This window comes from Mustela lutreola, chromosome 10 (genome assembly GCF_030435805.1).
Source record: "Mustela lutreola isolate mMusLut2 chromosome 10, mMusLut2.pri, whole genome shotgun sequence".
NCBI classification, from domain to species: Eukaryota; Metazoa; Chordata; class Mammalia; order Carnivora; family Mustelidae; genus Mustela; species Mustela lutreola.
Window position 1 is genome coordinate 91,204,298 of NC_081299.1, and position 27,134 is coordinate 91,231,431.

Genomic DNA, 27,134 nt, shown 5'->3' on the forward strand with positions numbered 1-27,134 from the left:
TAAGGCCTTCCTGCCACTTATATAGAACAATGCATGTAATTCACCAGGCCCCAAGGGTCCTATTGAGTCACAACCCTGAAAAGTTTCAAAATATCCTATGGCGTCTAACTAGTCAGTTTAGTTTGGTTAAACATTGGAATTTCCGATGCCATCTGCACATACGCATATACATACATACAGAGCAACACAATCATACACACATAGAAAAGATGATACATCTAAACTAGCACTTCTCAACTGGGGGTGATTTTCTCCCCCAGGGGACACTTGGCAATTTTTGGAAAAATATTTGTTTTTCAAAACTATATGGATCCTCCTGAAATCGAGTGAGTAGAGGCCAGGAGTGCTGCTAAGCATCCTATAATGCACAGAACAGCCCTTTATAACAAATAATTATCCAATTTAAAATTCAGTAGTGCTGGGGCGCCTGGGTGGCTCAGTGGGTTAAGCTTCTGCCTTCGGCTCAGGTCATGATCTCAGGGTACTGGGATCGAGCCCCACATCGGGCTCTCTGCTCAGTGGGGAGACTGCTTCCTCCTCTCTCTCTTTGCCTGCCTCTCTGCCTACTTGTGATCTCTCTTTCTGCCAAATAAATAAATAAAATCTTAAAAAAAAAATTTTCAGTAGTACTACCGTGGAGAAATCCTAATCTATATATTAACAATAATGTCTCTGAGTAATAAAATTAATAGTTATTATTGTTTCTTCTTTTGGCTTTTCTGCATTCTGTATTATTTATAAAAACTAAGTCCTTGGCTTTGTTAATCAGGGTAAAGGCAATCCCATTTGGGAAAAAAAAAAAAAATGTTTCATTTTAATCAATTTAAACCAAAGATGTTTTACTCAGAAAACCTTGGGGATAGATAGGATGATAGATGATACAAATAGATAGATAGACAGATAGGTTTCTATTATGTGACTTTCCAATTACAATAAATTTGTACGTCTCTCCACTATAATAATTCCAACTTCTTGGAATTCCATTTTTATAATTCTAAAAGTAAATTTTCTATTTTCCCAACATGAGGTATCAAAAACTGCCTTTTCCCCATTGTACATTCTTGCCTCCTTTGCTGAAGATTAATTGATCATATAGGTATGGGTTTATTTCTGAACTCTCTATTCTGTTCCATTGATCTATGTTTCTATTTTTGTTCAGGTACCCTACTGTTTTGATTGTTAGGGCTTCACAGTAGATCTAAATATCTGGGATTCTGACACCTCCAGCTTTATTCTTCTTTCTCAAGATTGCTTCCACTATATGATGATACATTTATCACAGTGAGCATTGAGTAATATATAGAGTAGCCAAATCAATGCATTTTAAACATGAAACTAATGGAATATTCTATGTTAATTATGTTTCAATAATTATTTTTTTAAACCCTGAATTCCTATTTATCTTTCTTACAGTATGTCCACAAGTGGGAAGAATTCAAGCACCAGATGGTAACTGGCCTAATCAGAAATTGGGAAAGGCAATTCTTCATTATCTTGAAATATCCCAAACATTGTAGGATTCCTATCATCTGTTCCCCACTTACTAAATCCTGGTAGGGCCCCTTCCATTCAGTCATATTAACAATAAAAAATACTCAAATACATTTTCAGATAACTCTGTCTGAGAACCATTTGACGAGGTGGTTTCTAGTGGTTTATTCCAATCTTTTGATTCTTTGATCTCCCTCATACCAAATGAAAAAATGAAAAACAAGCAAACAAAAAACTTTCTGATTCTTCCATTTTATAAAGACCTGTTCCTTATGTAGAATGTCGATATTCCCAGACTTCTCTGTTGAAAATGTCATTTCATAGATGTACTTGGGTTTTTATCAATTAAACCAAACTAAATTAAAGAGAAAAACAATAGACCATAACTAAAGCTCTATGTGCAACCAGTGGAACTGAATATTTGTTAATAAATGTTGACATAGTGTAACTGGTAACAGCACTTTCATAAATTTGACATTACTCTCTACTGTATTTATCTTGAATTTCTGCCTGATTGCCACTAATTTCCAAGTCCTAAAGTAGTTGTTATAAATAGCCAAAATTTCCTAATCTCCATGACATGTTCTCCTACATTTGGTCAGGTGCACTATTGTCTAAAAATAGTTACTTTTAGCAATACTGCTACAGGATATCATAACTACATTTTTGCACTATTCTGAATAAAATACTGCATCTAAAACATTCCATATTTTAAGAATTCAAATTTTATAAAATAGTAAAATAAAGTTTTATTCCATGAGAAGGATATATCTTTCTTAGGCAAACCATAATTACATAGATTATTTGTGACCTTGAAGTTATTTTATTAAGTACAGTAAAATCCTTTCAAAGCTCATCTTGCTGATTGCCATGGAAGGAAAACAGTGAATGGCAAAAAAAAAAAAAAAAAAAAAAAAATTGAGCACCAAACTGGGGTAAAAGAAGTATATTAAGCTGAGATGAAGAAAAAACTATCTTAAGTTAGACTTACAAGCAGTAGAGAAAGAAAAGAAACAGACTTCTAAAAATCTTTATGGCTTTTAAAAAGGTAAACTGTAAGCAACTAAATATCTACTTAAGTCAATAGCAGTGGCACACTAAATTAATAGGAAGTTAATTTGATCTTTTTTTTAAAGATTTTTATTTACTCATTTGACACAGAGAGAGAAAGATCACAAACTGGAAGAGAGGCAAGCAGAGAGAGAGAGGGGAAGCAGGCTCCCTGCTGAGCAGAGCCAATGCGGGGCTCTAGCCCAGGTCCCTGAGACCATGACCTGAGCCGAAGGCAGAGGCTTTAACCCACTGAGCCGCCCAGGCGCCCCGGAAGCCAATTTGATTTTAATTCAAAAAGACTTGGGATGATAATTGACTCTCTCTGCTAGACTTATTTCACTCAGCATAATCTCTTCCAGTCCCGTCCATGTTGCTACAAAAGTTGGGTGTTCATCCTTTCTGATGGAGACACAATACTCCATAGTGTATATGGACCACATCTTCCTTATCCATTCGTTCGTTGAAGGGCATCTTGGTTCTTTCCATAGTTTGGCGACCGTGGCCATTGCTGCTATAAACATTGGGGTACAGATGGCCCTTCTTTTCACGACATCTGTATCTTTGGGGTAAATACCCAGGAGTGCAATGGCAGGGTCATAGGGAAGTTCTATTTTTAATTTCTTGAGGAATCTCCACACTGTTCTCCAAAGAGGCTGCACCAACTTGCATTCCCACCAACAGTGGAAGAGGGTTCCCCTTTCTCCACATCCTCTCCAACACATGTTGTTTCCGGTTTTGTTAATTTTGGCCATTCTAACTGGTGTAAGGTGATATCTCAATGTGGTTTTAATTTGAATCTCCCTGAGGGCTAATGATGATGAACATTTTTTCATGTGTCTGATAGCCATTTGTATGTCTTGATTGGAGAAGTGTCTGTTCGTATCTTCTTCCCATTTTTTGGTATGTTTGCCTGTTTCATGTGTGTTGAGTTTGAGGAGTTCATTATAGATCCTGGATATCAACCTTTTGTCTGTACTGTCATTTGCAAATATCTTCTCCCATTCCGTGGGTTGCCTCTTTGTTTTTTTGACTGTTTCCTTTGCTGTGCAGAAGCTTTTGATTTTGATGAAGTCCCATAAGTCAAGCAGAGAGAGTCAATTATCATATGGTTTCACTTATTTGGGGAGCATAACAAATATCATGGAGGACAAGAGATGTTAGAGAGGAGAAGGGAGTTGGGGTAAATTGGAAGGGGAGGTGAATCATGAGAGACTATGGACTCTGAAAAACAATCTGAGGGGTTTGAAGTGGTGAGAGTGTGGGAGGTTGGGGTACCAGGTGGTGGGTATTATAGAAAGCACGGATTGCATGGAGCACTGGGTGTGGTGAAAAAATAATGAATACTGTTTTTCTGAAAATAAATAAATTTTAAAAAAAGTAAATTCTACACAAACAAACAAACAACAACAACAAAAGAGACTGGGGATGTTTTGATTGGCACATATTTAAATTCTTTTGAATATATAACATATATGACAGGTAAAATTTAAGGAAGAAATACTTGATTCTTAGACTGAGGACTATATGATAGCCTTTCTTTAACCCTTTATTATGGGAAATTTCAAATAGATACAATAGTAAAGAGTATGTCTGGTGAACCCACATGTATGTGTTATCCAATGTCAACCATTGCCATCACAAAACCAATCCTGGTCTTTGTATATGCTTTAATTTTGTGTAATCCCTATCTGAGTGGATGGATTAGGAACATCTTCCCCAGAAAGCCTGAACATAGCCTAGATAATCTCTGGACTTCCATCTTCAGTCTCTAAAGAATCGCTTCAGAAATATTAAGATCCCAGATAAAACATCAAGTTGCACACACCCATCTACTTGTTATTCCTTCAAAAATTCCACCAAAACGCAGTAACTAGATTTTGCCCCCCAAATTTTTCTCATAGTAACTAGGAGTACAGGAAAGAGACAATAGCAATAAGGTTTAGAAGCTAGAAACAGATGGAACAGTAGTATGTAACTGAATCCTAAATGGGAACTGGGCAAAGCTGAAAGCCCATTCCATTTATATCTCTGAATCTCTGAAGAATTTAGGAAAGGAAAGTTCCAAATCCTAGAATGCTAACAGTCACCTTTTACCTCCACACACATGAATAGAAGATCATTCTTTTTTTTTTTTATCTGTTTTTTTTTTTCAGTGTTCCAAGAGTCATTGTTTATGCACCAAAATCTGACCAATCTCAAGTAAAAGTTTTAAAGATGGAGATATTATGGTCTTCACAACTAAACCAGCCAGCCAGATAATTCCACAGCAAAACTCATAATGGTGAACCCCCTTCATAGTCTCAAAGTTCCCAGAGTTTTGAGTACCCTATTTTTGAACATGAAGCAACTGGCTATAGTAGGCACCTGAGTAAAATGTCTCACATGAGAAATTGAGATCAAAATAACCAAACAGGAAAAGCAATTTGAAGGGAAAATGGACTACAGAGTAATGAGAACTTAAAAATTAAAAAATAATAATAATAAATAAAATAAACCTCTATCATCAATACCCTAAGAGAGACAAAAGAAGGTGTTACAACCATGAAACAAGAGTAAAATGTCATTTTTTAAAAAGGCACTCAGAGCAAAAAATGAGTCCTTTGAAATGAACATATATATATATATATATATATATATATATATATATTCGAATATATGAATGAATATATACATATGTATATATATATGATAGATGATGTGCAAAACTCAATAGCTAATACTGAGTATATATGCCAAAATGGAAGTAAAGAAGGAAGGGGGGTGCCTGAGTGGCTCAGTTGATTAAGCATCTGACTCTTGATTTCAGCTCAGGTCATGATCTCAGGGTCATGAGATTGAGCCCCACATTGGGCTTTGTGCTGGATGTGGAGCCTGCTTAAGATTCTCTCTCTCCCTCTCCCTGCCATCCACCCAATGCTCACTTGCATGTGCTCTCCCTCTCTCTCTCTCTCTCTCTCTCTCAAATAAGTGAATAGAAGGAAGGAAAGAGAAGTGTGTGTGTGTGTGTGTGTGTGTGTGTGTGTGATGGGAGCAAGGGAAAACAGAACCGAACACTTGTTTACCATAGCAAGAAGTCAGTATAGAATGCCTAAGACTAAAAAATCAAAAAGTAACAATATAAACATGTCATTTAGAAATGTGAGGTAAATACCTCACAAATACACATATAAACTCCCCAAGACAGACAGGATACGTGATAGAGAGAGATAGACAGATAGATAGATATTTATAAGATGTGAAAATGATTTCTCTGAAAAGGGGGAAACGGACAAGAGAAAAAAGAAGACTAAGTCTTTCCATGTCAAATCTTATTTATTGAATTAAGTTGACTCAGAATGATTTCATTAGATTAACATTTGAAACACTTATAATTTTGCTTACAATTTTAAAACTTCAACGTTGACTTAAAAGAAAAAACAAACCTTGTTTGATGTTTTTGTGTTACTTGTAAACTGATATTTGTGTTAATTTCATTTGACCCACCTCTTCATATAATCCAACCCCCCATTTTCTAACACTGCTGAGCAGCCAGCAGTTCTCTGTATATATGAGAAAGTTGCTACAAGGCTGATTTGAGAATGAGCTTTGACAAAAGTTATGAAAGTGAAACAGAAAGCAACTGACCCACATAGTGTTTAATATGTCCACTGGGCACAAAACATTTAATTAGCTGAAATGTGTTGACAAAGTAAGACCTTCCTGTTGGCTCAACAATTTTACATCAAAAGAAGATCCTACAAAACAATGACTGAGATAATAAATTGCTAGATTGCTTACAACCAGGTTCTATCTACATATACTCTGTCTTGGGAGGAGCTTAAAGAGCAATATGGAGCTCTAGCTGGTATTCATGAGATGATGATTTCCAGCCACTAGACACTTAACATGAAAGGGCAAGACCCAGCTGGCTGAGTTAGCTGCAGCCCTACTCTGAGTTATGTGTTGATGAAAAGCAGATCTCTGTACCCTTTGTGGCTAAATTGTTAATTTCCTCTACCTCATTTTTTAAACTACCACCATATTACTGATGGCCCTAACCAGCTCTATCTGCATCTCTCATTCCTTCCTACCTCCACCACCACCAGAAAATACAAAAATACAGGTACCTAAAAGAAAAGAAAAAGAAAAACATAGACATTCAGAGATCAGTAAACTGTGATTTAAGTCACAGGGAAACAATGTAGCAACATGAAGCATAGCTGTTTATACTCCTTGAATCCCATATTTTGGAATCTGTCTGACAAGATGTGAGAACAGTGTGTTCTTTTAAGTAGATTAATATTTAATATGTATAGAGGGCTCATACTAAGTTATAAATATGCACACAGAAGCTTCCTTCCAAGCAGTTCAAAAGAAATGCAAAGATGTCTAACCAGATGAACTAAAAATCAGGGCACAGAAGTAACAGAATACCATTACTTATGATTTCTGCGCCAGACATTCCAATCACTAATGTTATACTGGAATTAATAATCATCCTAAATTGTAGGATGTACTAATATTTAGTTATTGTAGTAACTGTACTATTATTTAAGTTAATACAATGAGAATCACTTCAAATAATTTTATAATCAGTATAGTTCTTTTACTGTTGGTTTAATTTATTTCCTTTGGTCTTTTAGGGTATAGCAAGCTCTGAGCAATCAACAAGAGAGAAATGAAATAAAATAAATGCAGAATTTCAGAATTTCTTTTAATTCTTTTGAGGGTTGTGTTTTTAAAAGGTAAGTTATTGGGGCAGCTCAGTTCTGGTCAGGTCATGATCTTAGGGTCCTGGGATAGAGCCCCCCACCCCAAATCGGGCTCCCTGCTCAGCGGGAAGCCTGTCACTCCCTCTTCCTCTGCCTGAGGCTCTGTCCACTTGTGTGTGCGCTCTCTTGCTCTCTCTCTCTCTCTCTCTCACTGTCAAATAAATAAGTAGAAATCTTAAAATAAATAAATAAAAGGTAAGTTACTTATGTCCATCTAAGTAAGACTCTTTATACCACCATTTTTCTGTGAGGTAGAGGTCATGTCTGTGGTTTAATATACATTTCTAATTTTCTCTTCTTTTAAAGACTGCAACAGGGTGATAATTGGTGTTACCACTGTCTGACATGGGGGGTGGGAAGAGTTCTGGGTCCTTTTACTCCGTGTAGGTAAAGTAGGAATTGCCAAATAAGCGACGTAGGCTCCAAATGATTATAGGTCCATTTGACACATGCTCACAGACTATTCTTTTCATGACTTTAGAGGCCTGTCCAGAGGCAGTAGGGGAAATATAGCTGATCAATATATTTACACTTATTGAAACTATAGATTATATCTATTTTTACATATTTTTCATGATTCTTCTGACAGAGTTTCAGCAATATCATCTTCAAGTTTCCTGTTTCGTTTATTACTTTGTCTGGATTTAGACTGCTGAAGCCCTCAGAGACTGCATGGAGACCCTTTCAGAGGTACAAGGAGGCTGGGCCATTATGCACAAACTGTTGTCCATTAGTTGAAGGCTTTCCCCAAAGAAATGAACTCAAATATGTCTGGAATGCCATTCCAGACTGAAAAGTCTCTACCTCTCCAAGGAATTTGGTTTTCAACCCCTTTCATTGATATTTGTTCCACACTTTTTACTAAAAATAAAGATAATTTTTCTCAGAAGATAAAAGCAATATTAGTTATTTCTTTGACATTGGAACTTATATTTCTCAGATCTTTATCATTCTGCCTTTAGTTCCTAAGACAGCCATTTCAGTTGTCTATAGCAATTTTCCTAAGCCTTCGTTTATTCTAGATTTTACAGTTTTTTGTTTTATTCATATTCATCCTTCCCTGGCTATCCCTCATTTCTTGCTTTGCCATGTTCTTTTCAAATCTGACCCAATCTTAGAACACCCATCTTAGGTCAGGTTCTCTCAGAAGACCTTAAGAAAGGTCATGAGTACAAGGTCATCCTAGGAAGCAACCATAGAAGACAGAGGAAATGAGGGAGAGAAAGGATGTAATTCAATGTAAGGTATACTAAAAAGCAGGATACTACTGTGGGTGGACAACAGAGGTTCTGTTTTGCCAAGCTTGGGAAACTCCATAGAGACTACCTCACGGGCCAAGGAAGCTGGCATATTACCCACACTCTAGTCAACTATCAGTGTGGGATTCTACCAAAGAAATTAATTGTAAAAACATGTCTAGGCTGCCTCTGGCAGGCTGAGAACTCTCCAGATTCCCAAGAAAAGCCTCAAGCAAAGAGTTGCAAAAGTTTACAGTAGAAAGTTGACCCAAGGGTCAGCTCTGCAAGCACAGGAATTATATGTGTCCTGTGGATGGATGACATCATAGCAGATGATGTCATAGCAGATGACAGCATCTGCTATAACACACTAAGATGGATTAATATGTCTCTTTAGAAAAGAACCAGTTTTTTGTTAAGATTTATTTTATTTCATTTATTTTAGAGAGAGAGGAGGAGGAGAAGCAAAGGGAGAGGGAGAGAGATTCTTAAGCAAACTCCATGTTCAGCCACTGATCACGACCTGAGCTGAAACCAACAGTGAGCCTGCTTACCCAACTGTACCACCTAGGTTCTCTTGAAAAGAGCCATTTTTTATTCTGATGAGATCATTTTCTATATCATTGTTATAATGTGTTTTCTGAGACTCCAAATCCTAAGATATCTCCTGTCACAGCCTCAGGTCAGAGTCCCATTATCATTCTTTCCATTTTTTTGAAAGTTGTGTCTCTAGTGGCTAGGGTAAAGATTCAGGTGATTCAAGTGTGCTTTTCTCCCATTACTCTAGCATGGTGATGCCACCACTTCCTAGGGTCAGCTAGTGCGCAAGGGTCTTAGTGTTATCATCCATAAAATGAGGATAATAAAAATATTTATTTACTAGGTTGCAAAGATTAAAGAGGATAATATAAGTAAAATATATATCATAGTTCTTATAAAATAGTAAATATAGTAGTGTTAGGTATTATAATATAATTACTATTGTGAATTACTGCTTTCTCTAAAGACTTTTAAACTTCTACTTTTCTCTGGGGTGCCTGGGTGGCTCAGTCAGTGGAGCTTCCAACTCCGAATTTTTTTTTTTTAAGATTTTATTTATTTGATAGACAAGTCTGCCTACACAAGTAGGCAGAGAAGCAGGCAAAGAGAGATGGGAAGCAGACTCCCTGCTGAGCAGAGACGCCAATGTGGGGCTGGATCCCAGGACCCTGAGATCATGACCTAAGCCAAAGGCAGAGGCTTAACCCACTGAGCCACCCAGGTGCCTCCCAACTCTGGATTTTGGCTCAGGTCATGATCTCAGCATGCTGGATCAGGACTGTGATGGACTCTGCACTCAGCAGGGAGTCTTTTTGGAACTCTCTCTCTCTCCCTCTTCCTCTGCCCCTCTCCCACATTACTCTCATGCACTCTCTTTCTCTCAAATAAATAAATCTTTAAAAATAAATAGATAATAATAAACTTCTATTTTTTTCCTTCTTAGTCAAAATTATGCCTGAAAAAGTCATTCCTTTTATCTCTAAAACATTCTAGGACAGGGCTTCTCAACTTGAACATTATTAACACTTGGGATTGGATCCATTTTTGTGGTGGGGAACCATCCTATACATTGCAGGACATTTATCAATATACTTGCCTTCTACTTACTGTATTCCAGTAGCATCCTTTCCCCAAATTATGACAGTTAGAAAATGTCTTCAGACAAGTCAAATGTCCACTGGGGTTGGTACTCAAAAAATGTGAGACCAGGGGCACCTGGGTGGCTCAGTGGGTTAAGCCTCTGCCTTCAGCTCAGGTCATGATCTCAGGGTCCTGGGATCGAGCCCCACATCTTGCTCTCTGCTCAGCAGGGAGCCTGCTTCTTCTCCCCACTCTCTGCCTGCCTCTCTGCTTACTTGGGATCTCTGTCTGTCAAAGAAATAAATAAAGTCTTTTTTAAAAATGTGAGAGCAAAAATAATATATAACACAGAAATAAGCAGTCTATAAGTATTTATTGAAAGAAAAGAAATAAAGGGAAGTAATAAAAAGGGTGAAAAGTGAAGGAAGGGAGGGAAGAAGGAGAGGGAAGAGTAAAAATGGGAGAAAAAGAAGAAAGAGAGAGGCAGAAACAGAGATTCCTTGTGAATGGCAAGAATTTATCCTGTGTGTGCATTTAGCTAAATGTATCAGTAGATGTTCTGATGGCTACAGTCCCCCAGTGCTGCTCCCCTAAACTGCTTTTATGCCCGTTTCATGCTCAGATTTAGGGATATCCAATCTATGTTCTTGACCTGGGAATGCAGTCCTCTGTAACTTACATTCTATTGTCCTTTTAATCTTTACCCAAATATTCTCCAATCTACCTCAACATTCAGGTTCATGAGTTTTTATGGTAGCTAAATGTTATCTTAACAAATGACAGTACTCAAGCTCTTTTGCTTAAAGCTCTATTATTTTGAGCAATTTGTAAATGCCTTGTCCAACATGATAGCTAGTAGCCAATAGACTTAGCATTATATATATATACTGATCAGTAATTTTTATTTGATTACCTATTAAAATGATAATATTTTGGACATATTAACCTCTTTTAACTTTTTACTTAATTAATACATACATATAATTAGCAAACTATGAAGATTAAGGCACAATTCTCCAGACTGTCAAATCTACCCAAGACTTCTGACACCAATTCCAAGGAGTTACAGGTCAACTAAATGTTAGAGAGAAAACAGCCCTCATTTCAGGCATCAACTATAAGTTTGTAGGGATTTCCAAAACCACTCCCTGTTTTGGTAATTCACTGAAAGAGTTTGCAGAACTCACTGAAAGCTATCATACTCACAGTTATGGTTTATTACATGGAAAAGATACAAAATAAAATCAAAGAGAAGAGACTCAGGGCAGAATCTGGGAAGTTCCACTGTCAGAATGTATGACCATCTCCTGCCATCACTGTATAACAATACACACAGAATATTGTCAACCAGGAGAGCTCACCCAAGCCTTGGTATCCACAGTTTTTATTGAGACTTCATTACAAAAGCAAGATTGATTGGTTGATGTCCTACATGGTTGAACTAAGCCTTCAGATAAACTGATACCATATGATCCAAAGCCCCCACCTTAAATCATCTGGCTGGTCTTTCTGGACTGACCAGCCCTGATTCTCAGACCACTGAGTATGGCTGGTTTCACCTAGATATCTTCTGTTGCTGGCCCCCACTCTGAACAAAAACAATACCGTCAGGTATGACATAATATTAGTCTTAGAAGCAAACACAAAAGCATCTCTTGGATCAAGGCCAAATTCTTTACTACACAATATGGCTACTAGAAAATGTTAAATTAGATATGTGGTTCACATTATAGTTCTATTAAATAATACTTGTCTTTACCTTTTGATATCCAAAATTCCTGTAGTCATTCCTATCATACTAAATCTCAGTATCTTTGATTCATATAACCAAACTATGCCATTTTCTGTCACCGTAAGTATTTCTCCCCCACCCCATTTCCAATATGACCTATGGGAAGTTTCTCCATGTTATTCCACTTTCTAGGTCAGTTTAAGGTATCAATATATTCACATGTTTTAGAATCCCCTATTTTCAGCTGATCCAGCTGAAAGATCCCTTAGCAAATAAATTTTCTCCATCCTTGAAGCTCCACTTTTCTGTTATAAGCTCATAATTTTGATGATCTTAAACCATTCCCTAGGTATGACATCATCTAGCAACAAAGTTCTTAATAAAACATATTCTCCTTTCTCTTTTATAGTCTATACCTTTTACTGGAAAAGAAGACCTCAAAGCTTCATGGACCCTAGACAGGGTTTCTAGGTCTTTTTTAGAAATTTTATTAATCAGAATCAACTTCTACAACTTTCACCATGTTCCCTGTGCAAACACTTCAAAGACATGGTCCTCCTCCCGGTTAGCTGGCTCAGGCCTATAGACAGCTCCGTCTTGTTCAATACTGTTAACTATCATTCAGTCTGATATAAAGTTGTTTGGCTCAAAGATGGGACCAGGGAGGGAGACAAACCATTAGAGACTCTTAATCTCGGGAAACAAACTGAGGCTTGCTGGGGGATGGGGGTTAGGAATAGGGTGGCTGGGTGATGGACACTGGGGAGGGTATGTGCTATGGTGAGTGCTGTGAATTGTGGAAGACTGATGATTCACAGACCTGTACCCCTGGGGTAAATAATACATTATATGTTAATTTAAAAAAAAAAAATAAGGTTGTTTGTTTCATGCACCATTTCTTCAATATCTGTGGTGTATAGTAAGCAAAGGTTTTAAAAAGTTGAAATAGGACATTTCTACTTGCAGTGAATTCTCAGCCTATAGTGGAAATTTAGCCAAAAAAAAAGCCTTACAAGGTCAGTGCATTTTAAGATTATGAACTCTATGGGACAGGCAGTTTGAAAACAGACCAAGAGCTGACCTGTTCAGTCCACAGACCATGGACTCCTTGAGGAATTTATTTTATACTATCATTAATCTGCACCTTGTCAGAAGAATTAAAAAAAAAATTGTTAGGTTTAATAAGACCTCAATTAAGAAATTTACATTCTTAAGGCAAGTGTGCTGCAGCAACTGGATAAAAGCAATTCAGTTAGCTGTGTCTGCAATTGGGATTCCTAAGTCCTGGATCTTATGAGGTTAAAACAGTCCATTAATTACGGTTAGTCTATGTTCATCTTCCTTTGCCACTTTCTTCTGTCATGGGGCATATACCAATTAAAATGTCTATACATTGTTTTTACGACACATTAAATGGAAATGACAATCACTAATGCAAAACCAAAACCACTAAGTTGCTCTGCCGTGATTAGCTGTGGAGGTGGGTATTGTATGTGATTCTGCAGCCCCATGCAGATCTGTTGATGGCTTCCATTTCTTGGCAAAACCACTGAGGAGGATTCTAATAGATACTACATCTGCACATATGCTGTTGGTTGTCCTTCCTTCACGCTTATTCTGCCCTCGCTGACTTTGCACATCTGTTGTAATTTGGTGAATAATAATAAATACCTTTCTGTAATGTGTGATGCTTCGAGGCACAAACAAATAAAAAAATCATTTAGGCACTGAGACTGGGGAAATAACCACATGGTATCAGGGACCATCTCATTTTAGCCATCTTGTGCCAAATTAGGACTAGCCAAGTCTTGATCCAATATGTCTCTTCCCTTACTGAAAGCTCCTGGGAAGGCTATCTTAACTTTTCTGTCTCAATCATTCATCTGAAGAGTGGGGGATAGTGATGTCCCCTGTCTCATAGCTTCAGAGTGGTTATAAACATTAACTGAGATGCTCTCTCTCTCTCTCTTTTTTAAGTACTTAAAAAGTCTCTCACAAGTCTGTAGGGACAACATTTCCTTTAAGGTTTTATTGAGCACAGTCTTGTTTTTATATCCCTTAAATCATATGGTTTTCCATAGCACCACACATTTATTAGTGCTTTTCAAAGAACAAGTTTAAAATCCTTATTACTAGTTCATAAGCCTGAAGTTGTCTTCTGAAACAGAAATCATAATGTTTTGATCACCCATCAAAAGCTATTAAGCAGGAGCTAAGAATCTTCTGAAATATGCATGCTAGTCAGGGAAACCTCAGAGCTTTGGCTGCAAATAAAGACCACAGTTTCCAGAAACTCTTCGGATTTCTTCTTTCTTGTCAACAGGTGGCTGTAGTTTTCCTTCCCTTCATTACTAAAGCATTGCCTGACAAATAGCTGTACTACCACTGAGTGGTAAACAACCACCTTCCACCATTATTCTATGTCCATAGAAATGTCTTCTGCTGTTGACTCATTGCAAATTAACTCAATGGTGCTGAAATTAATCACCCACACTTTTTTATCTCTATTTAGGAAAAATAGGAACTCCATGGCTTTTTGTCATTGGTACACTGAGGAGCCCAACATAACTTTTGCATCATTTATAGTGCTCTGTAATTGCCTTAATAGGTCTAATTAGTATACTGGATTTTGTTTTCCAAGAGCTTGCATATTTTTAATGGGTTTACTCTCTTGTTAAATGGTCTAAATGACTTTGCATGAAGACCAGCTCCCAGCAGAGGCAGACTGCCTATCAATTAAAAAGACAACTAATCTCAGAATGTTTTTCCCCATGATTTTAAAGTTCAAATATTTAGAATAATCACCAATTACAAGCAAATAAACTATAAACATGAGATTTCAAATCTCTTAAGAACATACTTTGCCTGATTTTAAGTTTAAATAGTTAGAAGTGAGCTTTTAGCAGTATAAGTAAAAGTGCTTTGTTAAAAATAGAGCTAAAATGCTAATATTGGTTCAAAAGATATTTTCTAAATTACTACAGTCAAAATGTTAAATCCAATAATATTTTATAACTGAAAAGAACTCCTGACTGCTTTCATAAGCATTATCCATACTAACAAGTCTCAAATGTTTCAATAAATGGTGGAATATACATGCTTCAAAGATTCTTATTTTTTTTTATGTTTTAAAGATTCTTATGCAGAGATAAATATTCTTTGTTTCTTTTCAATGAACAGTTTTACAATTCTTTACAAATTGGGTAGAGTATAAAGACTGGTAGAAATTCTGACAATTTATTTCAGGAAATCACTTGATTCCATATGTTGCTGCTGAAGCACCAGCTAAGGAAGAGACGACATATGAGTACTTTGTTTCAAAGAAAGAGAAAAGAAATCAAAACTTGATCTCCATAAATTAGATGTTTGTAACACGTAAAAATAAAGGAAGAGAACCCACAAGTGTTCATAAATTAAAATCTTAACACAATTAACAACTGTTTTTTGGGAGTGTCCATTAGGTGCCAGACACTGGCTTAGGGGCTATTGATGCATTTTGTGAACAAAAATAATCTGTGATAGAATTTAATTTATATTCAAGTGGAGAGGACATCAATAAACAAATAAATATGCAATCTACAGTCTGAGATAGTCCTATGTTCACAAAGAAGAGCAAGATCCAGGGCTGCAGAATGAAAGAGACACTCTTAGAAAGTCCAGTGAGGGGCACCAGGGTGACTCAGAAGCGTCGCCTTCAGCTCAGGTCGTGATACGAGAGTCCTGGGATGGAGCCCACTTTGGGCTGCCTACTTGGCAGGGAGTCTGCTTCTCCCTCTCCCTCTGCCTGCCTCTCTGCCTGCTTGTGCTCTCTCTTTGTCAAATACATAAATAAAATCTTAAAAAACAAAAACAACAACAATAAAAAACAGTCTAGTGAAAAAGACCCCAGATAGTAAGAGATGAGAGAAATCCTGACTAAGAGACATGGCTATCTGGGGTCCATGCATTCTTTGACAGGGAAACTAATGCAGATGTCCTAGAGCAGGAGAGTAATCAGCATATTCAAGGAACTGATCTGAGGTACTTGTGGCTGGAACACAATGGGAAATCCATATTTTTTATTTGACTTCTTGTACTGTGACATTAGATTGCCCCACACAGGGTTAAAAGGCCTACTGCCCAACACAGTGCAAAAAGAGAAAAACCTTTGAACAAAAATGCATAAGCATACTGAGTAAAAATCAATAACCCAGGTAATATGCAGAACACATTTATGTCAAGGGAAAAAACACGATTGTGATTTATAAAACACAAAGACACTGGCTTTTTTTTTTTCTGTTTCTGATACCTTAGAAAATTATTTAATTACATTTTCTCTGAAAAATTAAAATCCAAATTATGTTTAATGTGACAATGAAAAAAAGTGCTTAAAAATCTCGTTACCTGTGGGAAATCAGAATACAAACCTCACAATTTGACAAAACTGAACTTTCATTTTTAAATTATCTTAAGTGTTATTAATAAAGGTGCTGTCTCTTGAGGTGTGTGTTTTATAAACACCAAGTAAAAAGCACTGGATTATATATTTTTGTCATTGGGTTTTCCATAATCCTGGATTTTATAAGGCTATAAGGTTTAAACAAAACTTTAAAAAATATTTCTTAATATATTTTACTTTAATGTTTGCCATTTTTATTATAATTTATACAGATTTATTCTATCACAGGTGATGGATGGATGGATGGATAAACAGAGAGACAGATGATAGATAAATAGACGATAGATGCATTAAAGTATGTGTGCATTGATTTCATGAACACATTAAATAGTCATGATAATTACTTAAGCAAACTAAAATAAGGTGTTCTTATGTTATTTGCCTGGAAAGATCATCTTTTATGAGATTTCCTCTATCATTTATCTAATTTAAATAATATTTAGTATTAAAATGAGAAAAGAGAAAAAATTTTTCAGAGCAGACTAGACACAATTTTGTCCTGACTCTGCCATTTACCAGCAATGTGACCTCAGCAAGTTATTGTACTTCCCTGAGCTTTCATGAATAATAACCTCTTATTGTTTTAAATATACACTATCAATATCTATGGCATAATGCCAAACATCTAATAAGGCACTCAAAATTAGACAACTTTTTATTATTATTATTCGTATTAGTATTTTGATTTTACTATCACCATCACTATTACCAATCAACTGTAAGTCTCATTTTATTGATGGTAGTGCAAAAAGACTCTGGTCCAGGTGAAATTGTAATACTGGACCTTGCCAGCATCTACTTCAGAGAAAGACTGGCTCAACATTGCCTTTTTGATTTACCTTACAGCAGATGGCAATTTGTGATAAGATTCTAGGAGTTATGTTGTGTTGCTGTATCACTGTTTGATGGTGAAGGCCATGCTAGCTCAGAAGCAAACAGTGACCAACATCTGCAGGATTATAAACTCAGTGAAGGAAAACAGTGAAGAATGTTGTTCTCAAAACATTTTGGTAGGAATTCTTTGAGAACAAAGACATTTTAATACCTAAACATGCTTCTCCAGCAAATAATAGTTGCATATTTTTATGACCTCCTTTTTGAGAAAATCACATTAAGAAATGGGTTCTATAAATTATATAATGTTTCTTAAAGGACACTTACTTTATTAATCACAACTGTAGGTACAGCAATACATATATGCATAAAATCCAATATACATATGGGAATTTATATATTACAGTGCAGTCTCAAATCAATGGGGGAAAGATAGATTATCCAAGAAAAGCTTTTTTTTTTTTCTTTTTCTTTTCCTTTTTTTTTTTTTTAAGATTTTACTTATTCATTTTAGAGAGAGAGAGGGCACAAATCGGGGAGGGGCAGAGGGAGGGAGAAGCAGACTCCCCTCTGAACAGGGAACCTGACATGGAGTTTCCTCCCAGGATCCTAGTATCATGACCTGAGCTGAGGGCAGACTCTTAACCGAGCCACCCAGGCACCCATAAATTACTTCATTTTAAATTGCAACTTATACCCACCACTTGGTATTCCAGTTCCCCTTAAAAGATACTACTTAAAATGCTGCTTAAAAGTAGCATTCATTACTTTCTGATATACTATATAATTTACTTATTTTGTTATTGCTGCTGTTGTTGTTAATCTACCTCCTTCTATTGCAATGCAAACTCTGCAAAGGCAAGGATATTTGTCTGTCTTGATCACTGATACACCCCAAGTACTTAAAATAGATCTCGGTACATGAGAGACACTCGGTACTTACTTGTTCAATGAATGTAGAACACTAACAAAAATTTAAGTGTTAAAAAAAACTGAAATTATAAAATGCTAGGAGAAAACTTCATTAAGATGGAGACTAGAGGACAGGGTTTGTATAGGAAAGAACTTTCTGGGTGGCTAAATGGGTTAAAGCCTCTGCCTTTGGCTCAGGTCTTGATCCCAGGGTCCTGGGATCCAGCCACATAGGGCTCTCTGCTCAGCGGGGAGCCGGCATTGGGCTCTCTGCTTGGTGTGGAGCCTGCTTCCCTCTCTCCCTTGTTGCCTGCCTCTCTGCCTACTAGTGATCTCTGTCTGTCAAATAAATAAGTAAACTCTTAAAAAAAAAAAAAAAAGGAAAGAACTTTCTATTGTATCTCAAGACTCTAAATCCATAAGAAGATAAATGCCTTGAATAAATTAAAATGAAAAAATAAATAAAATGTAAAAAAATGAACAAAAAAACCTTTTACATAGCAAAACAACATAAACAGAGAAAAAAAATCTCGAATCACTAAAAATAATTTTACTTTTATATTACAGATAAATGTTAATTCTTGTCTCACAAAGCTGACAACCCAAAAGAAAAAATATGTAAAGACTATGAACATATAGTTCATACAAAAATGAAAATAATCATGGCTTTAAACGCAGGAGGAAAAGATGTCCAACTCCTCTCCTAAAGCAAATAAACTGTTCTGAGATAACTATATTTACCCAACAGAATGATAAAATCCAAAAGCTGGATAAAGGTTTCTATAGGTGAACATTATAATAGCATTCTCACACATTGCTGCTAAAAGCATAAATTAGTACAACTCCTGTGGAAGGCAATTGACCGATACCTGACAAAATCACAAATGCATAGACATTTGGACCTAGTTATTACCACTTCTGGGAATTTATCCTATACAAATCTATTTGCATACATGTGACATGAGGTTTATAAGAGGATTTTTTGTTGTAATATGCCATGGCCTAGTAAAATACTAGAAACAAACAAATGATCTTCAGTTAAGACCTTACTTAAGTAGATGACGGCTCCTCCATCAACTGAAATACTCTTCAGTTGTATAAAACAACACGGTAGTCTATATTTCAATATGACAAAAGCTCTAAGATATAATGTTAAGTGAAATGTGGAAGAAGTAGAACAATGGTATCTTGCATTTAAGAAACGGAGAAATGAGACTATTTATATTGGTATTTGTTTACATGGATACAAAGAGAAACTGGAAGGATACATGAAAATTAATAAAAGTAGTTACCAATGGAGCTGCGAGATAGGAATTGGGCAAAGGACAAGGTGGGAGTAAAACTTTTCACTGTGTATTTTTGCATTTTTATGTTCTTTTTGAACAATGAAAATATATTATCTATCCTAAAAATCAAAATGATGAAAAATAGTTGTAGAAAAATAGCTCATAAGAAAATCATAACAGTACTACATCATCGAAATGCCAACTAACTTCATTTTGTAAACACCTTGATTGAACCCTTTAGAGATATCAAATATGAAACTAGAAAGGAAAAAATCATTTCTCCATTTGACTCCAGGAAGACTGTGGTAAGGGAGGAACAGGAACCGGTAAAGAATTCATTATTGTTATTTATTAGCTACTGTAGGCCTGCAAACATGTCAGGACTCCAAATAAAACAAGGCAAGAAGCAGTATTAGCATCAAAAACAGCCACTGACAGTGAGCAATACCACTCGCAGAATGAATAAACAGGTGTATAGCCACTTAAAGCTTAATTTCTCCATAATAGGAACAAATAGATAAATAAAAGAGAAGCCTTCCCACTGAGAGCAAGAGAAATTGGACCACAGAGCAGTAACAGAGCAGTACTGTTGAAATATCAGTCAAGATAGTGGGTGATGAAAATAAAAGGAAAATGTAGAATTGGAGGGGAGCCCTCCTTATATCTAGCATCTGTTGATTCCATCATGTAAAAACAGACTTCCATGCCAATGCTCCCACCTTTGGGTCAAAAAGTTTATGGTTAAAAAGTGATAAGTATGGACAGTCAGGTTTCATCCACTATGGCTCCTAACAGAAGTTCACCAAAATCTGAGAAATCAAAGGATAATTAATGAAATAAAATAAATAAATAAATAAATAATAGAGAGATTAATGTAATGGGAATGTTTTACCTGAAGAAGAGAGAGGTTAGAGAAAGAGCAAGTAGATTCAGCATCAGTAATAATACATATTATTTGATTACCAATCCTTTAGACCTTGGGAACCAGAAAATAAAAATATGACAGACATACCCTTCAACGAGTTCAGGAGATATGACATACACATTGAAACGTAATTTGTAAACTTGCTGTTTGTGGGTAACTGGCATAGAAATACATTGCATTACAGAATGTTGGGTCAATATTAAATACATTACAGAATGTTGTGTCAATATTAAAAATACTAGGGAATTAAAAAAAAAGTACCAGACAACTTCACATAAAAATCTGGATTTTCAATTTTTCTTTGAAATTTGGACATAGAGGGTTACCAAGTATTAAGAGGAGGAATTTTGTCAGGTTCCATGGGGTGCATTTTATACTGAGAACAGAGGAGGCTTGGAACAAGACAGAAAACAATGTTGAGGGGTCTATTGGTCAGCCTAGGCTGTCCTAACAGAATACCCTGGACTGAATGACTTAAATATAGTCACTTATTTTTTTCATAGTTCCAGAGGCTGAAAGTCCAAGATCAGGGTAACCAGCATGGTCAGGTTCTGGTAAGAGCTCTCTTCTTCCCTTGTAAGTCACCACCTTCTGACTGTAAACTCACATGAGGGAGAGATAGCAATCTGTCTCTGTTTCTGCCTCTCTCCCTTCTTATGAGGCCACTAAGCCCCTCATGAGACCTTCACCACCCTCATTAATTAATATAACCCTCATAAACTTTCAAAGGCCCCATCTCCGAATACCATTGGAGATACCTATCCTAATTAGGAGTTAGGGCTTCAACAGGTGAATTTAGGAGGAAGATAAAAACATTCTGTATATACAAGGCAAAGTAAACTGCTTGCTGGCTGAGAAATTTGCATGGAAATTATGGAAACCTTGGTAGGAAGAGATGTGATTTTTCAGTGATCTCATTTTACTCTTTTATATTTTCAGTTTGGTGTTGAGATCTTCCTCGACTTACAAAGCAGTTGTATCCTGATGAACTCCTCCTACGTTGAAAACATCATAGGTCAAAAATGCATTTAATACCCCTAGCCTACCAAACATCATGGCTTAGCCTGGCCTACCTTAAGTGTGCTCAGAGTGCATCAGCCTACAGTTGGGCAAACAAGACCTATTTTATAATAAAGTAGTGAATATCTCATGTAATTTACTGAATACTGTACTGAAAGTGAAAAATACACACGGCTGTCAGTGCATCGGTTGTTTCCCCTCATGATCACGTGGCTGGCTGGGAGCTGTGGCTGCTGCTGCCTAGAGTCACATAAGTATTGTACGGCAAGCTGTTGCCTGGGAAAATATCAAAATTCAAAATCTGAAGTGCAGTTTCTACTGAGTGCCTATCACTTTCGCACCGTTGTAAAGTGGAAAAATTAGGAGTCCAACCATCGTAAGTTGGAGAACATCTGGGCATAAAAATCTTTCTCTACTCCAAACTTCTACGTCTAATGTATAAATATCATATCCTCCAAAATCTCATCTCATAACACTTCATATACCTAGTCATCACTTACAGAAAAAGTAATACATATCCCATTTCATATCAGTTATATACATAAAACTATGTCACTTCACAAACTACAAAAGAAAATTGGTCTTGTTGGGATGCCTGGATGGCTCAGTTGGTTAAACATCTGAAGCTTGATTTCTGCTCAGGTCACGATCTCAGGGTCATGGGATCAAGCCCACAGTAGGGCTCCCCGCTCAGCAGGGAGCCTGCTTGAGTTTCTCTCCCTCTGCCCCTCCCCACTCACATATGCTCTCTTTCAAGTATAAATAGTTTTTTAAAAAAGAAAATTGGTCTTGTTAATTTATATTTACCTTTCATTAAAAAAAAACCGTGTTTTTAGTGAGCAGAGGTTTAGAATGTAGTCAATAATTTGACAGATAAAATTAGTTTATTAATTAATTTAGTGATGGTAATACAGTCAAATGAGGCCACAAGTTTTACTTCAAAATTAATTACCTGTGCATATTCTTTAGCAATACGGAAGCATTTCACTTATTTCGCAAAACAGCTGTTAAATTTCTAATTTTTTTAAAACATGCTGCTAAAAAATCTGCTTTTGCCCATAAAAGGCACCATATTTACATCTCTATTATTCTCCATTCCAGCGCCTTCTTTTGAAAGCAGGTGGCCTGCATTTCATAATTAGCAAAATACTAAAATAGATCATCAAAATGCAACTTTGTCAAGTTCCTCAAAGAAAGAATTTATGTCAGAAAACAGTCCGATCCACAGTGATGACAGAGTTGATAAAAGTCTGCTCTCTACAGAACAAGGCTTCTCTGATGGAATTCTGTGCTCAGCCCTTCCCTTCACCAGTCCTCACTGTCATCGTCCCCAGAGCCAGGTTTGGGTTCAGGGTGAACCCTGATAAGTGGCAGGAGAAGGAGTTTATTTGTTACAGCAGTGCTAGCCCCAAAGCCACCTTATAATCTGTGTGAACCACTCCACAGGTTGAAGAGCTCCTTCCTAGCCACAGCTCTACCATTTGCTAGTTCATTTGCCACTTAATCTCTCTGAAATTACTTCCCTCGTCTGCAAAAGTAATATAAGAATAATGCCAGTTACTTAGAATTATTATTAATTAAATTCTTAGCACAGGATCCTATAAAAACAAGGCACTTAGTGCAGGTCAAAGGGCAGACAGAATACATGAATTCACTTTCTCCCTTTCCTGAAACCCTATCATAATAGTGGTGTTTTATTTGTTTGGTTTTAAGACATAAGGTTACAAAGACAAAGAGAACAGGAGAGTTGGAGAAAAGTAACAAATATTTTGAAGTCAGAAAGTAAATACTTGACTCTTGGTAACTGACAGCAGACAGAATACAAAGCAGGTAATGGGAGGAGTGAGAACCCTATTATACCCTAGAACTGCAACCCTGTCACCCTTGCCTGAGGTATGGGAGATAATAAAGCCAAGATATGAAAATCGGTGAAAAAGTTATCCCACCATTATCCAACCACATAAGCTGGACAACCGTTTCTCTCCAGTGAATATAGTGACTGCTGCAGCCCCAGTGTTCTTACCCCTGCACTTTCGAGCAGTGGTGTCCAGCAGGAGATTGCAGGATCAGAACAATCTGATCTCTACCTTTAAAGATAGGGACCAAAACAGGGCGCCTGGGTGGCTCAGTGGGTTAAGCCGCTGCCTTCAGCTCGGGTCATGATCTCGGGGTCCTGGGATCGAGTCCCACATCGGGCTCTCTGCTCAGCAGGGAGCCTGCTTCCCTCTCTCTCTCTCTGCCTGCCTATCTGCCTACTTGTCATTTCTCTCTGTCAAATAAATAAATAAAATCTTTAAAAAAAAAAAAAAAAAGATAGGGACCAAAACAAACAATAAAAATGCTTCTCAGAAGAAACAGAAAGTATGCAGGGAAAAGAAATATTCCAAATATTACTAAAACCCTGGAAAAACAATTAAAGATAATGTATCTATGAAAAAGAGTAAAATACTACCCGAGAAGAAAGGAACATCAGAGAACAAGAAGAGCTTATTTTTTTTTTTTAAGATTTTATTTATTTATTTGACAGAGAGAAATCACAGGTAAGCAGAGAGGCAGGAAGCAGGAGGAAGCAGGCCTCTCGCAGAGCAGAGAGCCCGATGCGGGGCTCGATCCCAGGACCCTGGGATCATGACCTGAGCCGAAAGCAGAGGCTTCAACCCACTGAGCCACCCAGGCGCCCCCAAGAAGAGCTTCTTGATCTCCACTCTAGGCAATAAATACAGTATGTAAAGATAGCTATAGGGATAGATGCCTAGGTGGTTCAGTCCGTAGAGCGTCAGCCTTCAGTTTGGGTCGTGATCCCAGGGTCCTGGTATCAAGTCCTGCATCACGCTCCCTACTCCATGGGCAGCCTGTTTCTCCCTTTACCTGCTATTCCCCCTGCTTGTGAGTGCTCGCTCTCTCTCTCTCTCTCTCACAAATGAATAGGTAAAATCTTAAAAAAAAAAAAAAAGACATCTATACCCCCTGATAAAGATTTCCAAAATCATCAAATGGCTATGTATAAGTATCTTCCAGCGCTGATACCCTACTTTCATATCCCTTCTTTATATTCATCCTCCCTGATTCTCTATTTTGACCTACATATCCCCTGTCTGTGCACTAAACACATCGTGTACATACATCTCTCATAGCACATAAACAATATGCCATAGTATTTGTCTGTTTTGTTTTTCTATATCCCATACTAGAGTGTGAAGTTTCTCCAGGGAGGGGTTGAATACCAACAACACCAGCATAGTGTCTGGCATATTAATAGGTACTCAACAAATGTTTGTTGGATAGATAAATGAACAGATGAATACATTGTCATCACCAGTTTGGTATGTCTCCAGAACTGATCATTCCAAAAGTCCATGATTAGCTTTTGCTAATCTCATATATGCCAATTCCTTGAAAGAAAATAAAAGAAGAGAAGAGAAGAGAAAAGAAAAGAAAATATTTGGGTAGAGGAAGAAAGGATGGAAGAGCTCTCCCTTCAGTAAAGAATACCGTTTGACAAATACCCAATACACAAGAAAAACAACTCTACTGAGTACCTTTGGATTTCTGCTTCAATTGCAAAGGCAAATGCCCTATTACTAGAGTTAAGCAATCAATGCCTCTTTGTATGTTTTAGAATATTTAACAATAGTCATAGTTGAAGTTATTTTGTTCTTTTTGCTTCTGTATTTTCTTATATAGCACACAGGTATACCTGGATAATAAAAATTAATTTTATATACATACTATATAAAATAATGTAAATTCAAATCAATGTTTAAATATACTTAATTTTTTAAAAAATTCTCACCTCTTTAGAAAATGTACTTTGAACCAACAATGGTAAGGATTCTTAATCCTGTTCATGTATCATAAACTATGTATGTCCTGGTTCCTCCCAGATATATAGAATCAAAATTTATGGGAGAGAGACGAAGGCACGTGTATTTCTAACAAGCTATAGGCAGGTCTGAGAATCACCATTTATAGAACATGAAGGCTCATTAGAGATCCATGATCTTAATCCAAGAACTTTACCCAATAATTGCATTCAGTGACTTCATTCATAAACCGTAGGTGGGAAAGTAGTCATTAGTTCAATAAGAAGAGGGGAGGAAGGAAAATGTATAAAGAATAGGATTTCTCAGAGTGACTACTGAGAGCACAGTTTAATCCAGATGCAAAGTACCTATTAAGTGAAGACAATGAGTGAGATAGGATTTATCAGGCTTATTTCAAGTTTATCTTGCTTTTCTGTATTTCTAACTGCTAAGGAGTAACTTCTTAGAGGATTACCTCCATTAAAACCCACACTCTTATCCTTTCTGCTAGCAATTCTTTCCAAAGTATATAAAAGCTTATTTCAGTTTGTAAGAAGCTAGTAAATCAAATGGATATTCAAGTTCATTTGCCTGGTGTCCTTGCTAAAAGTTGACATTGAAATAAGAGCTTATAGCATATGCACTTGCGCTATTAACCAGGCCTGCTAACCATTTATCTTTTTTTTCCTAAATTCAAAAACTGAAATTCTGTTAGCCTGCCACTTTATTTTTTTTCACCATATTGCATTCGAATAGCATCACTATTATATTAACGTAATAGATCATCTCTATAATTGAGTATGAATAGTATCACTTTGCACCCTTCTAGAGTTATTAATTTCAGTGTACTCATTGTATTTTTTAATGTAGCTGCACAGTAAATAATGCAACACAAAGAGGCTTTAACCTATTCCCAAAGCCTACAACAAGGATATAAAGCCAGTGGTGTATTAGCTTAAAAAATAGATCAATCTTATCTTGTAAAAAGAAGATAAAAGGTAGTTCTGTCAGAAAGGACAACCATGCTTGAGGCTGTAAACCATACTTGAGACTATAAAGAGAAGCTTAGAAGCACACACTAAATTTTGCTTCCTGTCCTTGGAAAAAGTCTTCAAGTCAATGGACATTTCAAGAATGGATCCAATCATCCAGGTATTTCCTTATGTTGACTATGCAGAGAAACAATCAGCTCAATAATAACAACAGTAGCAATTATATTGTCATTTCATAACACTTTAGAAAGGCCTTTAATATATATGAAAGTGAAAATTAATTGAATTCTTAAGAATGGTCATTACACTATCCAATAGTATCCTAAGGCATATAACACTAAGCAGAGAACATAACAATATTCATCACAAGAGTAACAGAATAGTTCCTCAAAACAGCAACAAAGTTCTGAGCAAATTAAATATTTGCAGAGCCAGGTAGGAAAGATATTTGGACAATGCAAGAATTATTCTCTCAAATTTTTGAGAACGGCACTCAGCATTATTTAAAAGCCATAGATAAGCCTGGGTGAAAGGACTTCAAAATGGATTATGAGCTCTTTGCATTGTTGTTGGTTTGCACCCCTGAGAGGTTTGGGGGCGAAATCTAAAACAGGCTATCATTTGTTGAAGGCAAGGAGAGACCGAAGAAACAGGCCAGCCATTCCAGATTGGTAGGTGCAAGGTGTGATAAGCAAGGGAACTTACAATGCCTGCCTTGGGCAGTGGTGAAATGAATAGATCTGCTCACCTGCCAGCCAGAATCTTGGAAGTTTATATAGAAGCCTTACCTGGGTTCCCTCATTGCCAAGGTCCAGTTCCCTGGTCAATCAGCAGTCATCTCCTCTCAATGACCTCCTCCAATACTCCACTCCTCTAGACCGGCTCTTATCATCTCATGTCCCTCCGTCCTCTGCAGCATGCCCTGAGCAGTCAGCAAGGGGGTTCCTTGACATGGAGGTAGCTCCTTTGGTGGCTAAGGAGGCAGATACCACAGCAGCAATACAGTCATAGGCAAGAGAAAACACGTATTTAGAAAACA

General features: G+C 36.8%; 1 long non-coding RNA gene across 1 annotated transcript in view; it reads right to left on the reverse strand.

The window, feature by feature from the left end:
• Positions 1-27,134, reverse strand: part of LOC131809701 (uncharacterized) — a 172,001-nt gene that overhangs the window by 129,090 nt on the left and 15,777 nt on the right. The window contains exon 2 of the long non-coding RNA XR_009345263.1: positions 26,884-27,068. This is a non-coding gene — a long non-coding RNA (uncharacterized LOC131809701). The remainder of the gene's footprint in view (positions 1-26,883; positions 27,069-27,134) is intronic.